The sequence below is a fragment of the Nuphar pumila genome, chromosome 4, assembly GCF_984573655.1.
Source record: "Nuphar pumila chromosome 4, dmNupPumi1.hap1.1, whole genome shotgun sequence".
Lineage (NCBI taxonomy): Eukaryota > Viridiplantae > Streptophyta > Magnoliopsida > Nymphaeales > Nymphaeaceae > Nuphar > Nuphar pumila.
In genome coordinates, this window is record NC_143252.1 from 131,028,513 (window position 1) to 131,043,807 (window position 15,295).

The following is a 15,295-nucleotide window of genomic DNA, read 5'->3' on the forward strand; positions in this document are numbered from 1 at the left end:
GTTATACCGGGAGAAAGTGTAGCTACACAACATAGAGTCTTAATTTTAGATCTTAGAATTAGACAATGCCGCAAAAGGGATAGACATAAGATAGATCCTAGAATTAAGTGGTGGGCACTGAAAGGAGCTAAACAAGGAATGTTTGTAGAGCAGGTAGTTAAGGAAGCTGATTGGTGTCTCGAGGAGGATTCAGAATCAATGTGGAATAAGATAGCGAGTGGCATGAGAAATGTGGCTAAGGAGGTATTAGGTGAGTCTAAAGGCGGTGCACCGCTAGGTAAGGATACATCGTGGTGGAACGAGGATGTCAAATTAGCTATTAAGGTTAAAAGAGAGTGTTATAGAAATTTAAGAGTCGTGCTAATGAGAATTTGGAGAAGTATATGATAGCAAAGAAGGAAGCTAAAAAAGTAGTTTGGAACGCGAGAGATAAGGTATATAAGGAGGTTTATGACAAACTGGATACCAAAGAGGGCGGGAAGGATATTTATATGCTTGCAAAGATGAGAGATAAGAAATTGAGGGATTTGGGTATGGTTAGATGTATCAAAGATGAAACACAAAGGGTTTTAGTCAAAGATGAGGAGATTAAAGAGAGATAGAAAGATTATTTTGATAAGCTATTTAATGAAAGTCATGCTCAAGATCTTGGAGACTTCTCCATTCCTTTTCATGAGATGAATTGTGACTTCATGCACAAGATTCAAAAGAAAGAAATTGCAGAGGCTTTGAAGAAAATGAAATCAAGAAGGGCAGTAGGCCCAGATGGTATACCTATCAAGCCTTGGAAATGCTTGGGAGAGAAAGGTTTAGAATGATTGACAAATCTTTTTAACAAGTTTTGGTGGACAAATAAGATGCCTAATGACTGGAGGAAGAGTACTTTGGTGCCTCTATATAAGAATAAGAGTGATATACAAGATTGCACAAACTATCGTGGTATAAAACTCATGAGTCATACTATGAAACTTTGGGAGAGGGTGATTGAGTCTAGGTTGAGGAAGGTTGTCATGATATCAGAGAATCAATTTGGTTTTATGCCTGGAAGATCAACTATGGAAGCTATACATCTTCTTAGACAACTTATTGAGAGAAATAGAGAGAGGAACAAAGATTTGCATATGGTTTTTATTGATTTGGAGAAGGCATACGATAGATTACCTAGGGACGTTCTCTGGTGGACAATGATGAAGAAATGTGTTTCTCTCAAGTACATTAGTATAATTAAGGATATGTATGAAGGAGTAATAACCAATGTCCGCACTTGTGGATGGGTGACAACCAATTTTCCTATAACGGTTGGGTTACATCAAGGATCTGCTCTAAACCCTTTCCTATTTGCTATAGTGATGGATGAGCTTACAAGATCAATTCAAGAAAATGTGTCGTGGTGTATGTTGTTTGCTGATGATATTGTTTTGATTGATGAGTCTAGAGCTGGGGTTAATGCTAAGTTAGAATTATGGAGACAAACATTGGAAGCAAGAGGTTTTAAGTTGAGTAAGAGTAAGACAGAATACATGGAATGTCGGTTTAGTAAGCAACGAAGTAGTGATGGGAGTGTAGTGAAGCTTGGTGAGCAAGAAATACCGGTGGATGATTGTTTCAAATATTTGGGATCTATCATTCAAAAGTATGGAGAAATTGATGGAGATGTAAATCATAGGATAAAGGTTAGGTGGATGAAATGGAAAAGTGCAACTGGAGTGTTGTACGATCGTAGAATGCCATTGCGATTGAAGGAAAAGTTTTATAGGACGACTATTAGGCCCACTTTACTATATGGTAAGGAATGTTAGGCTGCCAAGAGACATCATATTAAAAAAATGAGTGTAGCTGAGATGCGTATGCTGAGATGGATGTGTAGAAATACAATAAAAGATAAGATTCAGAACGAGGAGATACGTAAGAAGGTAGGCGTTGAACCCATTGAAAATAAGATGAGAGAAAATCATTTATGGTGGTTTGGACATATTCGGTGAAGGCCTAATGATGCTCTAGTTAGAAGGATGGAGAAATGAGAAAATATATTAGTTAAAAGAGGTCGGGGTAGGCCTAGGAAGACATGGATAAAGGTGATAGGAAAGGATATGAATGCTTTGAACCTCACCGAGGACATGGCATTGGATAGAAATGATTGGAGGAGAAGGATTCATGTGGAAGACACAGAATGATTTTCTTTTTTGGTTCATATCGCTGACCCCAATTGTTTTGGGATGAAGGCGTAGTTGTTGTTGTATAACTCGTAGTAGAAGGTTTTGACCTAATCATACCTGACGGATGTATTTAACATAGTAGTAGAAATTAACTCTTGGATCATACTTTTTTTTTTAAGTAAAAATACGATTTTACATAGTGCAACTTTTTAATTGGGCTTTAAAGGGTCAAGGTCGTCTTGCAAGAATAGAGGCATCTACGGTTTAATATTTCCCAAACTGAGATGCCAACAACTCTGGATTCCAAAGTAATGCAATTATGTTCTTCCAAATTTAGTGAATTTGGGAGTCATGGGTTTTGATTGTGTTTGGAAGGACAAATCACCAATTGGTTTTCTTCAGTCAGTGAAATATAAATTGTAATGAAGTTATGTAACTGGTAGGGTTTTGCGTGACCGTAGCTTGATAATAAAAAAAAAGAAATTTGTAAGGGTTGAAAACTTGGTACATTATGGGCATGTTTGGAAGCGAGAAAATGGCAGGAAAACTGTAAGTACGAAAGAAAAGTGGCAACTTTTTAATTTATTTCAAATAAAAGGAATTTTTTAAAAGAAAAGTTTTTTCAAAAACTCGTTTTTATGAGAAAATTCCTTCACCTAAAGGGATGGAGGAGTCTTTGGTATCAAAAGTTTTCTATTTGCATTAGCGTTCTTCATCTTCCTCCAATGCACTTTCATTTTTAGGTCTCTCTCACTTGAAAAAGTTCTCACATCAAAATTTCTCATAACCCATTTTTTTTCTTATGAGATTATTTTTGACTTCCATAAGTCTGTTGGCAGTCGATTTTTCAACCCTTACAAGATTTCACGTACATGTTGGATTAACATTATCAGAGTACCAATTTACACTAACCCGGTCCCAAACACATAGATCACATCTGGAGGGTCAGATGTACAAAAAAAATATCAAAAGGTTAAAAATAATAATGCTTTTTGTTAAGGGTTTCTTACGCACAAGGGTAGCAAACATTATATAATCTAACGTTAAACTGGTTGTGTTTAACATTAGATTGATTCAACCTTATAAAAATAACTAAAATACCTTTAAAATAATGATATTTTTAAAAATACAAGGTTACTTATATATATATATATATATATATATATAATTGAGCTTATCACCGAACGCCTCAAACTCATGTTGGATGCATGGCATTCTGCAGCGCATCCTTTTTGTTGTGATTTTTGACCTCTTAATGGCAGTTATGACTACTGCTAAAAAGTTTTTTTGAGCAAAATTTTTTGTGCCGATCAGCGGCGCAAAACTGTCTGATGTAACGCCCTACAATATATATATATATATATATATATATATATATATATATATATATATATATATATATATATATATATATATGTGTGTGTGTGTGTGTGTGCACGAGAGAGAGAGAGAGAGAGAGAGAGAGAGAGAGAGAGAGAGAGAGAGAGAGAGAGAGAGCTTTTTTTTGCCTTCTAGCTTCTCATTCTCTTCCCCTCGCTTCTTTTTTGTTTTTGTATTAATATAATTATATTTTATTACAACTAATTATACCTTAATTTATGATCATTTCTTTTTTATTTCCACTCCAGCTTTTTTTTTTGAAAGGCAAGCTTGGGTTAAGCAAAGCCCCCACCAGTTATACAATCATACCATTGAGATTTGAACTTGCAAAGTCCTAGCACAAGGTGACATGCACTCACTGCTCCTACAAGACAACTGGAGCACCCGTTGGTACTCCCCCACACGCTCTCTATATTCCTTCCCTAGAGTTTCTACAATAGCTTCATAGACATATGTTGTTTCTAAGGATGCACAACCAACTGAGCCGACTCGAGCTCCATCGGCTCAATTAAGCGCTTTAAATGAGCTGAGCTTCTACATGGCTCCGAGGCACAAACAAGCAAACGAGCCCAGCTTGATCGGCCTATTGAGGTCAATAAAGCTCGAATAAAAGTATATAGATAATTTGTTTGCAAAATAAAATAAAAAAAGTCATTATTTTCGTAACGGGTAGGGCGCTAGTTTCTTTTTCAAAAGGTGCTAAGTTTGAATCTCGTGCCTTTTACTTTTTTCGTTGTACGTTAATCTAAAGAATTTTTAGTATTATAAGGTCTTTCGATCATAGTAAACAACATACATGTTCTGGCATTGTGGTGGGTCACTTGTGAAACGTTGGGAGAGGTTGAGGATTGAATCTCACCTCAAAACTTTTTACCGTATCTAACCTTTTTAGAATGCCATTTAAGCTTGGCTTGGCTCGAACTCAAAACTAAGCTGAGTATGGGCAATGTCGTTCAGGATCGGCTCCGAGCCGAGCTTGGACAAGAGCATTTTGAAGTGAGCCGAGTTTGAACAGCCCAAGTTTGGCTCAAACTCAGCTCGTGTGAATCCCTGGTTGCTTCCCATTTCATACTATTTTTTAACACTATCTTTTTTGCTTCTCTCATTTGACCAAATTTAATCCCATGAGTGCTCAATATGGTCAAAATAATAGGAATATTTTGACATAAAAATATGACTTTTTTAGGGTCGAAAATTCAGTACAGTGTAGGCCATTGATTTTGAAACCCATGTAAAATTTAACGTGCACACAGGTAACATGATTCAAAGGGCTGGTTTTTACTAAACCAAATTGTGGATGCTTTGGAGAGTTTGTATGTGTATAAAATGATCAGTAGCTCAAAAAAATATTATCTCCTATATCATTCTAAAACAGCTTCAAAGGGACAAAGTTACGGGTGGGTTAGGCAGACCCCCACCCGTCATACAATCGTATCATTGGGATTTGAACTTACAACATCCCACCACAACACTAACTACTCCAACCCGTATTCTTTTTAGCTTAGTATTAAAAATGTGCATTAGATTAGGCAGTTTTCGTGTTTAGATGTGCCTCTTGATCCAACAAAAAACGATGGCTCATATAAAACCAAAACTTGGCAAAATAGAAACTGTCACACTGACACGAGTGAACATGCTGGTACATGCCAACATGGCATTATTTTCATACTTTTAAATAATATTTTATTTGATTTTAATTTTATTTCAATAAAATTCTATTTTTAATGTTAAATTTTTTAAAATGTTTTTATTGATTAAAAAAAAAAATCATGTTCTCGTGTCCCATTTTTTTTTTTTAAATTGAACTTGTGAGTTGAATGTGAAACCCACGTTCTGAGTGCAAGAATCATTGTGAAAGAATAGAAATCAAACTTTCTTGTTGAATAAATTTGACATCCTTTTCGGTAAATAAGAAATGATGAATGCATCTATATGTTAGGATTATACAAGAAATATGTGTAGTTATATTTTTAAGAAGTGATTAAGAGGGGTTAATACATAAACTGATTAGGATCTGCTCATCTCTCTTTGTAAAGTCTGCAGATTTTTCAGAATTTTGAAATGAATGAAAAATGAATTTTTGTGAATCATTATGATTAAATACCACTTTTCTAAAAATTTATTTGTTGATTAATTAGCAAATTCATTATCGATAATATTTCAACATTTATTCAAGTTATTTAATGTTTAATTTGAAAATTTATAAAATCTTTGCAGAATATTTGGATCTCAATATGATTTCGGTTAACCCAAATGGATTTGGGAAGAATTTAGACCCATATCATGGTTTGGACCGAACCTAGAAGAGATTGAGATCCATTTGAGACCCAAATGGATCTCCTCTAATGTTAAAAAGCATTTTGGACCAAATGTATCCCCCTAAGCAAAGTGACTTTTGGATTCATTTGGAGACCCTGGATTTCTTTAAGTAAAAGTTATTTTTGATCCATTTAAAGACCCAAATGGATCTCACTACTAAAATAAGATATTAGGTCAATTTGAAAACCCAATTGGATCCCAGTACACAAATAAGACTTTCAAATCCATTTAAGACCCAAATAGATCTTATGAAAGAAAAATGAATTTGTTCGAATCTGAATCCAAATAAATCCTACTTAAGAAAACACGATTTAGATTCACTTAAGATCTAAATGAATCTTCCTAGTGTACTATAAAATTTATTTGGATCCACCTAAGGTCCAAACAGATCCTACTTGTATGGATAAGATTTGGGTCCACTCGAGACTCAAATAAATCTAATTATATATATATATAATATTAGTAAGGTTGATTTGGATTTGATGAGACCCAAATGGGTTTCACAAAAATCCAAATCCAAGTTCATTGGATTTTCTCCTAAAACCAAAATGAATTCAAAACAAATTCTTGAAATCCAAACCTATTTTGGTTTCCCCCTTAAAAACCAAATCTCAAAACCCAAAACGTTTTGGTTTTTCTCCTATTTCAAAAACATCCCACGCACATGGGTTTTTCAAAAATCAAACCAAAAGTTTTGGTTTCTCCCTCCCTTATTCATTTCAAATTTCCCCTTAACTATTTCACTCTCCCTCCCTTTTAAAAACTATATATACCCCCCTCTTCCTTCCTTTAAACCCATCCCACCAATTTCACTTATCACTCACTCACTCACCCTTATGTAGTTCCCTCCCTCTCCACTCCACGCCAGTGTTGTGAGAGGCATACACCTCAGTACCTGAAGCGTACGCCTCAGTGGCGAGGCGCACGCTCAAGGTACTGAGGCGTGCTGTGATGCGCAAATTGCCCCTCATCAACCTCCAGAACCCCCTCCTTCATCCCCAAGTCTTCCTCCTCCGCCCGATTTGTCGGCTGTGCTAACCCCAAGTGTCGGTGGATCCACCGCCACGTGCCGGTGGATCCACCGCCACGTGCCGGCCAGCTGCTCCACCGCTGCTCCCTGCCTCCCCTCCCACCGCTTCACTTTCATACCAGTTGTGAGAGGCGTACGCCTCAGAGGCGAAGCGCAGGCTCAACGCCTCGCTTTGCCTCATCGCATTTAACAACCTTGGTCCACGCTTCCACCTTCACCCCAGCCTACTACTTCCACCTCTTCCCACCATTACCACCTACCATCGCTCCATTACCACCCACCATCGCTGCCTCCACCACAGCCAACCAAAGAACCCAGCTACACTTTCCTACGCCACCATCACTCCCAGCTCCGGTTTGTGCATAGACAACACTAGCAACATCTTGCTGCCACTTTCACCACCCCATTTCTGCCACCAACACCTCCTTGCCCCACTGCCCACCAATTGAACACCACTCCTGTCACTTGACACCCTCCCTAGTCCAACTGAACACCACCCTCTTCGGTATTGACATAGTGGCTGGACGACCACTTCTGCTACTCTGTTGTGCGTAGACCAGCCACATTCACTGTAACACCCTGTGAATTTTGTTTTATTTTTTAAATTCGAGCAAAAATCAAGTTACATTCATGCAAAATTCAAGAGTTTAAATTGAACTAGAACTCTAGTTAGGTTTGTTACGAGCCGTAGATCTCGTATTAGATCAAATTTGGTGATTTCAGTTATGAGTTAGTTCAAAAAATACAATTTATAAAATTGATCAGCCACTATGTTTGATTTTCAACTTTGATAAGGTTTAGAATTTGGTTTTTTTAAATTGATCAGACTATATTTTTGTATCCAATCCAAATAGGTTGGATATAACCCATGACATTTGGATCAATTTAGGGATGAAGTGGATTGGATATAACTCAGAATATTTGGATCCAATATTATTGGATTGGACCCATAGGGTGGGATGCTCTGAACAACGTCATTATTGTTTCGACAGAAATTGCAATCAATCGATAACTCACCTATTAAATCAGAGTTGACCTTGACGTTCATTATTTTGAGGGCATTAAAATTGACTATCTACACGCCCAAATTGGTGTTGCTTTGAGTATTATCATCGACGATAGATCATCCCTAATTGTAGGTCAAAAATTAACATTTTTTAGCGTCGACTAAATTCTCTTGTTGATTCATGTGCTCACAATTAAATCTAAAATTGCCACAATGATCTATATTTTTAGGGCTATCAAATCGACTATGTCGAATTTTGTTGACTCTTTGAGTTTATAGGCCTCCCGAAAGGTTACTATGTCACTAGAGCCTAAAGCTGGGTAAGAAGTCTTCACGTTTTATAACTAGCTTAATTAATTTTGAAATTTAATAAGTTATGACCCAAAATTTATTTTATTAACAAAGAAGATTAATAAATATTAACCTCTTATATTAGAGATGTGACTCTTGCCTAAGCCCATCTATAAACAGAGATCATCATGAGGATGATTAACAAGGTTAGTTATCTCTCCCTCTCCCTATTAAAAGTATCTCTTCTTTTTTCTTCTACCTAACCACTAAGGTAGTCCAAACCTCCATTAGAGACCTGCAATTACCTTAGTGAAGGTTTAAACCATCCTGAAAAGAGGTGCGTGTGGAGGAAAAAACAACCGTTTCATTGCGAAAAGCGTATTTTCGGTATGAAATCTCTACTTTCACGATGTTTGATTTTGAGATGCATTACCATACCCTCTTTTTTATTAAGGGCTTGGATCTATATGTAATCTAGGCCTAGAACATCTATGGCTATTAGATTTACATGAAAAAGATTTTTGAAAACCTAAAATGGTGTTTTGGGAAGATTGATTTGGAAAAGACTAGATTCAAAACTCTAAAAAGCAAAAATCATGTGAATAGATAGATCTATATTTTATTTGACTGTTTAGCATGAATAATAAATATAGAAGCATGTTTTTGAGTATTTTTTCATGGATCTTGATGCTATAAATATGTCTTTTGCATAGATCTTGGTTAAAAATATGTGAAAATCATTTTGAAGAAGGTTTTTGCCAAAAATATTTTAGGGTTTTGATGTTTTATGATAAAGAAAGTTAATATGATCGTATATGGTAGACTAGAACATGTATAATATGATTAAAAATCATGTTATTGCATAAATAATTCATAATTTTATGTTATTTTTATGTCTATTATAATTCTTGCATAGATGAAATTGTATTGGAGATATTCCATGAAGGTTTTATGATTTTTGGATTATGTTTGTTAATATTTTAATAAAGATTAACATAAATATGATCAAAGATATCTTGTATGATGTTGTAAATGTGTTTAGAGTATCCAAAATCGTCATTGTATGAGTTTCACTATGATTATTGTTCTTGTTTAATAGATCTTGCATGAGTTTTGATCTTAGTTATTTTGTCTTCATTTTTTGTTTCGATCAGTCTCAGAAAAAATCATTATCTCTATGAAAACAAGTTCAATAAATAAAAATAAAAATATTAGAGTGTTCTACACATCTAGGAATTTTGAATCTTGTTTTATCCCGTTTGGTTTCGTTTTAAGGCTGAAACGTCTATTGCAAGAGAGCACAAATTTTCTGTCCTGTCAGCAAGACTGTTCTGATCAAAGATTTTGAAAGCTCTAAAACCCTAATAAAAATTGATCAAAATAAATTATGAAAAATCTGGGTGAAAGGTAATATGTATAATAAGATTTTGTAAAAAAAAAATTGTCAAAAGATTTTTCTGTAAATCTTGAGAAAATCCTCAAACCAGAATAAATTTTTACAGTTGACATAATCTGTGTGATGTTTTTTCTAAACAGGGTTCTGTCTTGGAATTTTCCATATTTTATTATAATGAATTTTGCAATTATGTTTCTTGGACTGTGTTCCTAAGATGATAGGGCAATCTTAGTAAACTTTTGAGAGTTAAATTCAGTTCCTGTGATTTTTGGTGGGTTTTCCAAAACTAGGTTAATAGGGATTCGAACTGCACAATATGACGTGTTGATGTCAGGTTGTATCTTATTTTGTGCAGCATGTTTATTGATGTTTGAATGAGATATTTGAGTGATATGCATCTTAACTAAATGTATTTTATTATTGATTTTATTGGGAATGCCTAAATATAAATGATTAACCTACCTTGACTGTGTACATGCATATTGATTGTATTATTGTATTGATTTTATGGTTGAGACTAATTGAAAGCATGCATTGAGTGCCATGAATATTGTTGAATATGAACCCTGAATGTGGTTGCATATTTGCATTTGCACTATTAATAAATGAGTTAATTAAGAAATAAAAAATAAAATTAATTTTCGTATGACTTATTAAGAGAGTAAGCTTGGTACTGATGATTTTGTGGAATATTGGCTTAGTACGAAAGGTTGCTTTTGTCCTCCATCCACAAGACCCGTAACCGGAGGAACTATCATAATTTTTTCGTGGTGTAGTAGGTAAGACTCATGAGGAAAATCTTATATATCGGGTTGTAAGAGTTGAAAACTCTCTCTATAAAATTATATTCTCTTTTCGAAGTATGCACAGTTGGGGCATCACGCACGTTAATAAGACACAATTATTTGAAAATACAAACCTGAGTCATACCTTCATACTGAGAGAGTTTGTGTTGTACCCATATACAAATACTGGCAAGTAAAATAGGATTGTAAATTGCATATAGATAAAAGATGGCATGCATCATTTAAGCAAGAAAACAATAACTGAAGATAGAGGTGGCAATTGGGTCGGGTCGGCGGGTCAGAATACTTCAACACGAACATGACTCATTTATTAAACGGGTCGGATGTGGCAAACATGAATACGACCAATTTATTAAACAGGTCAGATGTGGCAAACATGAACACAACCCATTTATTAAAAGGTTAACCCATCATGACACGATTAACCCGTTTAATAAACGGGTTGGGTCGACACGACACGATTACACGACACGATGACCCATTTATTAAATGGGTCAACCCGATAACATAGACACGATAACTGCACAGGCACACACCACCACTGGAGAGGAGAGGTCTCGAGCTGCGGGTTGACGGGTTCGTGTAAACGAGTTGACCCGACCCGTTAGGAGTTAAGGTTAGATAAGTTTATATATAAACGAGTTGCGGGTTGACGGGTTCGTGTAAACGGGTTGACCCACCCGCCAAACCAGTTTATTAAACGGGTCAAACGGGTTGGCATACCCCTAACACGAACATGACCCATTTAATAAACGGGTTAGGCGGGTTGACCCGTTTATGACATGAACCCGTTTAAGCCAAACCCTAACCCGACTAAGAAGCAAGTTGGTGGGTCGGGTCAGATTTTGCCACCCCTAATTGAAGATAAAAACTTATTCATGCATAAAGGACTCGCATCACTGAAATGGTAAGTTCATGCATCTTGTATATGTTCATGCATGTGCATACATTATTGTATTGATGCAAATCTTAGCATGAATGAATGTGCATTAAATTGAACTGTTATTTTGTTGATAGCATGATTTTATATTATTGCCTACTAAGATATGTGTTACATGATTGATATATATATATGAGGCTATGTTTGAATGTATTCTGATATCGTGCATCTATTGCAAGTATGTTATTTCCTACTGAGCTTTCATGAGTCTGACACGTTTTATGAGATTTTAGGTAGATTATGATGTGCAACTGCAGAGCGGATGCAGAATGCTTATGCAGCGTCGAGAGCTAGTCTTTTCCTTTTCTCAAGGATAGTTTTGAAAAAAAAAATTATTGTCTTCAAAATACTTTGATACATATTTTAAATTATTGAAACTGAATTAAATCTTAATGTTTACATTTTAATTCAGTTATGATAATCGCTTGTATTGTTACCCGCCCAGAATGTTTAACCCAAAGAAAAATGTTGTTTTCGCTGTTTAAAAGAAAATTCTTTGAAATTTTGGGGTTAAAATTTTGGGGTGTTACATTTACTGCTACTTCTACCTCAACAACACCACTATCGGCTATGCCTTCTCCCTCGTGTTTTTGGCAAGCAGCAGACTGTTGCTTCTTATTTAGTCGGTGACCCAAAACCACTTCTGATTCTTCTTCTTCTTTTTTCTAGTGTTTAAGCGACACACCTCCTTCTCCCTCCTTGTTAGATTAAATAGCTCAGCTCTGCCGAGCCTAACTCGGGCTAGACTGAGTTGCACTCAGCCTTGATCCTCCTCTGTTTCAGCTTTGTTGAACCTCTACTAGCGACCATCGTCCTCGTTGTGAACTCGTTCTTCGCCACCATCGTTGAACCCTTTTGTGGTTGTAGACCACATTCTCTCCCATGCTTATGTCACAGATTCCAAGACATATGCAAAGTCTAGCCCATGCTCGAACCATCGGTGTATACAATCCATGATATGCTTACCAAAGAGGATCCCTAAGGGTATTTCAAAATTTCTCTGTTCTTCGCATGAATCATGAGGTAGGTTTATGATAACTTACATACATGCATAGTTTTAGGTTATTCGAAATGCTTGATTTTCATGTGTGAATTTAAATAAATAAATATATATAGTTTCAAAAGATTATTTGTATTGCACGCTTTATGAGAAAAAAATATATTTACGAAACTATTAGATTTTACAAGCATTAATATATATATATATATATATATATATATATATATATATAGTTTCAAAAATTATTCATGTTGCATGTTTTACGAGAAAAAGGTATATTTATGAAACCATTGAATTTTTACTAGTAAAATTATGTATGTGTGCAAAAAGTTTGTAAACTTTTCATACGCAAGAATTCCAAATATGTTTCAAATGAAAATACATATATTTTCAAGTTTACAAACATATTTCAACGAGTGTATTTCAAAATTTTATGAACAAATGTATGTATGTGGTTCATGCTTTTTAATATGCATATTTATGAATTATTACACAATCATATTTGTCTTAAAGCCTACATATGAATGAAAGACCAGATTTTGATGCATGAGTACAACAAAGATTTATGATATATGCTAGCATACTCATGACATAATGTTTGAAGAAATGAATATTGAATGATGCATGATTTGCATAATGTCCAAGATAAAAAACACATGTTATGCAATTATTGTTTTACGAAGGCTCGAGCTCAAATGGGCTTTGGACCTTGTACACGGTCAATTGGACCGATATGTGTTAAGTGTCTCAGATGGATGGCCGAGAACCTTATGATGAGTCAATTGAAATCATATGTGCTTAAAAATATGTAAATTATGCATGTATGTTAAGAGAATTAAATTAAATGACAAAGAATGTATATGTTAATTCGCTTATAGCTTACAATGAGAGAGTAAGTGCTACACTAGGCTCCATGGGATATTGTTAAGCACAAAGAGTTGCTTCTCCAGCCACGAGGATGGGCGATAGTTGCCACTGGTATCGCGGGTGGTAGTGAGATTATTTTAACTGGAAAAAAAATCTGATATATCAGGTTAGAGGTGGTGGGAGCCCTCTCTTGACACTGTCGTCCCACACTTAGAACTGAAAAAGATGAGCAAGGACAGAGTAATAAGCTACCAATTGATTGAATGTACTTCCTAGGTTGTGCCTCTAATTCAAATATTGTCTGTGTTGTACCCACAGAGTATTATGAAAAAGAAACAAAAAGTGTATTGTGCATATAGTGAAGCATGACATAAATCATTTAAGAAAGCAAAACATAAATGAAAGAAATATAAGTTATTCATGTTTATTGTGAACGTTCTCTTGCACAAGTAAGCCATGTATGAATTGAATGATCATGCATGAGTATGGTTATTGCATATGATATTGAATTGTTACATTTAAGTTATTGACTGTACTGAAAATTGTTTATTTACATGAAAAATAGTGTCATTTGATGTATGCTTCTTTTTATGCAATTATGTTATGTTATTGTATTTCTACTTAGGGTTTGTGGATATTGACCTACTATAAATTACAAGTACATGAAAATAGCGAAAAACTGTCATGACATTAAGAGCTAGTCATCATCATTTTCCAAGAACTAGAGTTTTGAGTACTTGTTTGTACTAATTTTATAAAAATCCTATAGTTTATTTTGGAATGAAAATACTCTTAGTTTGATCTGAATCATATATAAGTGTTATTCTGTGTTATTGTTATCAATCGATTATGTAACCTGCTTGAGGTTTTCAACCAGGATAAAAAAGGTTATCTTTTCGCTGCCATACAAACAAAAGTTTTACTTTTTTGGGTTTTAAATCTTGGGGCATTACACATACTCTCTCTCTCTCTCTCTCTATCTATCTATCTATCTATATATATATATATGTGTGTGTGTGTGATGCAAACATGCTAAATAGATTTTTTTGGTTTTTATTTATTTATTTTTAAATTCAACCTATAGAGATGTGATCTACGTACTTGATTTAATATGATCATCTCTTGGAACATTCAATTCCAACACATGAATAGGTTTTTATAAGGTTTAAAAAATCAATTGTTCAAAATCTTATAAACTTTTTAGGCTCTAACATCATTTTTTAATCGAATCTAGGTGTTGATTACTAGTAAATTGACCGTGCTCAAGACATTTGTGGCATCAGAATTATGAAAAAAAACTCATTTAGCATGTATATGTGGTTTAATTTAACATTAAACTAGTTATGTTGAACATTAGAAGAAATCAACCTTATTAAAATACCTTTGAAATAATGTTTTTTTTTGGCATTATTGGTTTTTTGAACTTGAAGAGAATTTGAAAGTCAAATACCTTATTAAAAAAAATAACTTTATGAAACTATCAAAGATACATTTTTTATCTCTTTTAAAAAAAATACTTTTTTTTTACCTCAAGAAGTAACTTTGTATTTTAAAAATTATTATTATTTTAAGAATATTTTAGTTTTTTTTATAAGATTGAATCCATCTAATGTTAAACACAATTAGTTTATTGCTAAATTAACTATATATATATATTAACCAGTTTAACAACCCTAGAATAATCTTAACAAGTTATTGTGTCAGACACTATTAGAGCCACTTGTGCTTTTTATCATTAAGATTTTGAACTTGCAAGTCGTGCTCCTGTTGCATGTGAGCCGTAAGCCCATCTTTGTTGTATAGCTCCACACGGTTTGTTTTATCTAAGACACGCTTTGGATCGTGTAATTGTGTTGTATGAGTAGTTATTTTAAGAGCTTTAAAAATCAATGATTCAGAATTAAGACGTTTTTTCTCGGATAGGTACAACGTATTAAAACTTTAATATTGAAAATTTCACTTTTTTACATCAAAATCACACGAGCTAAAGAGCAATTCCTAATAAACGAACCATTTGAACGCATTGTGAGGTCATATTATCACGTAAAGCTCGCACTTGTCAGCCTTGCAAAAAAAAAAATGTAATGCCAACTGGACGTTACCT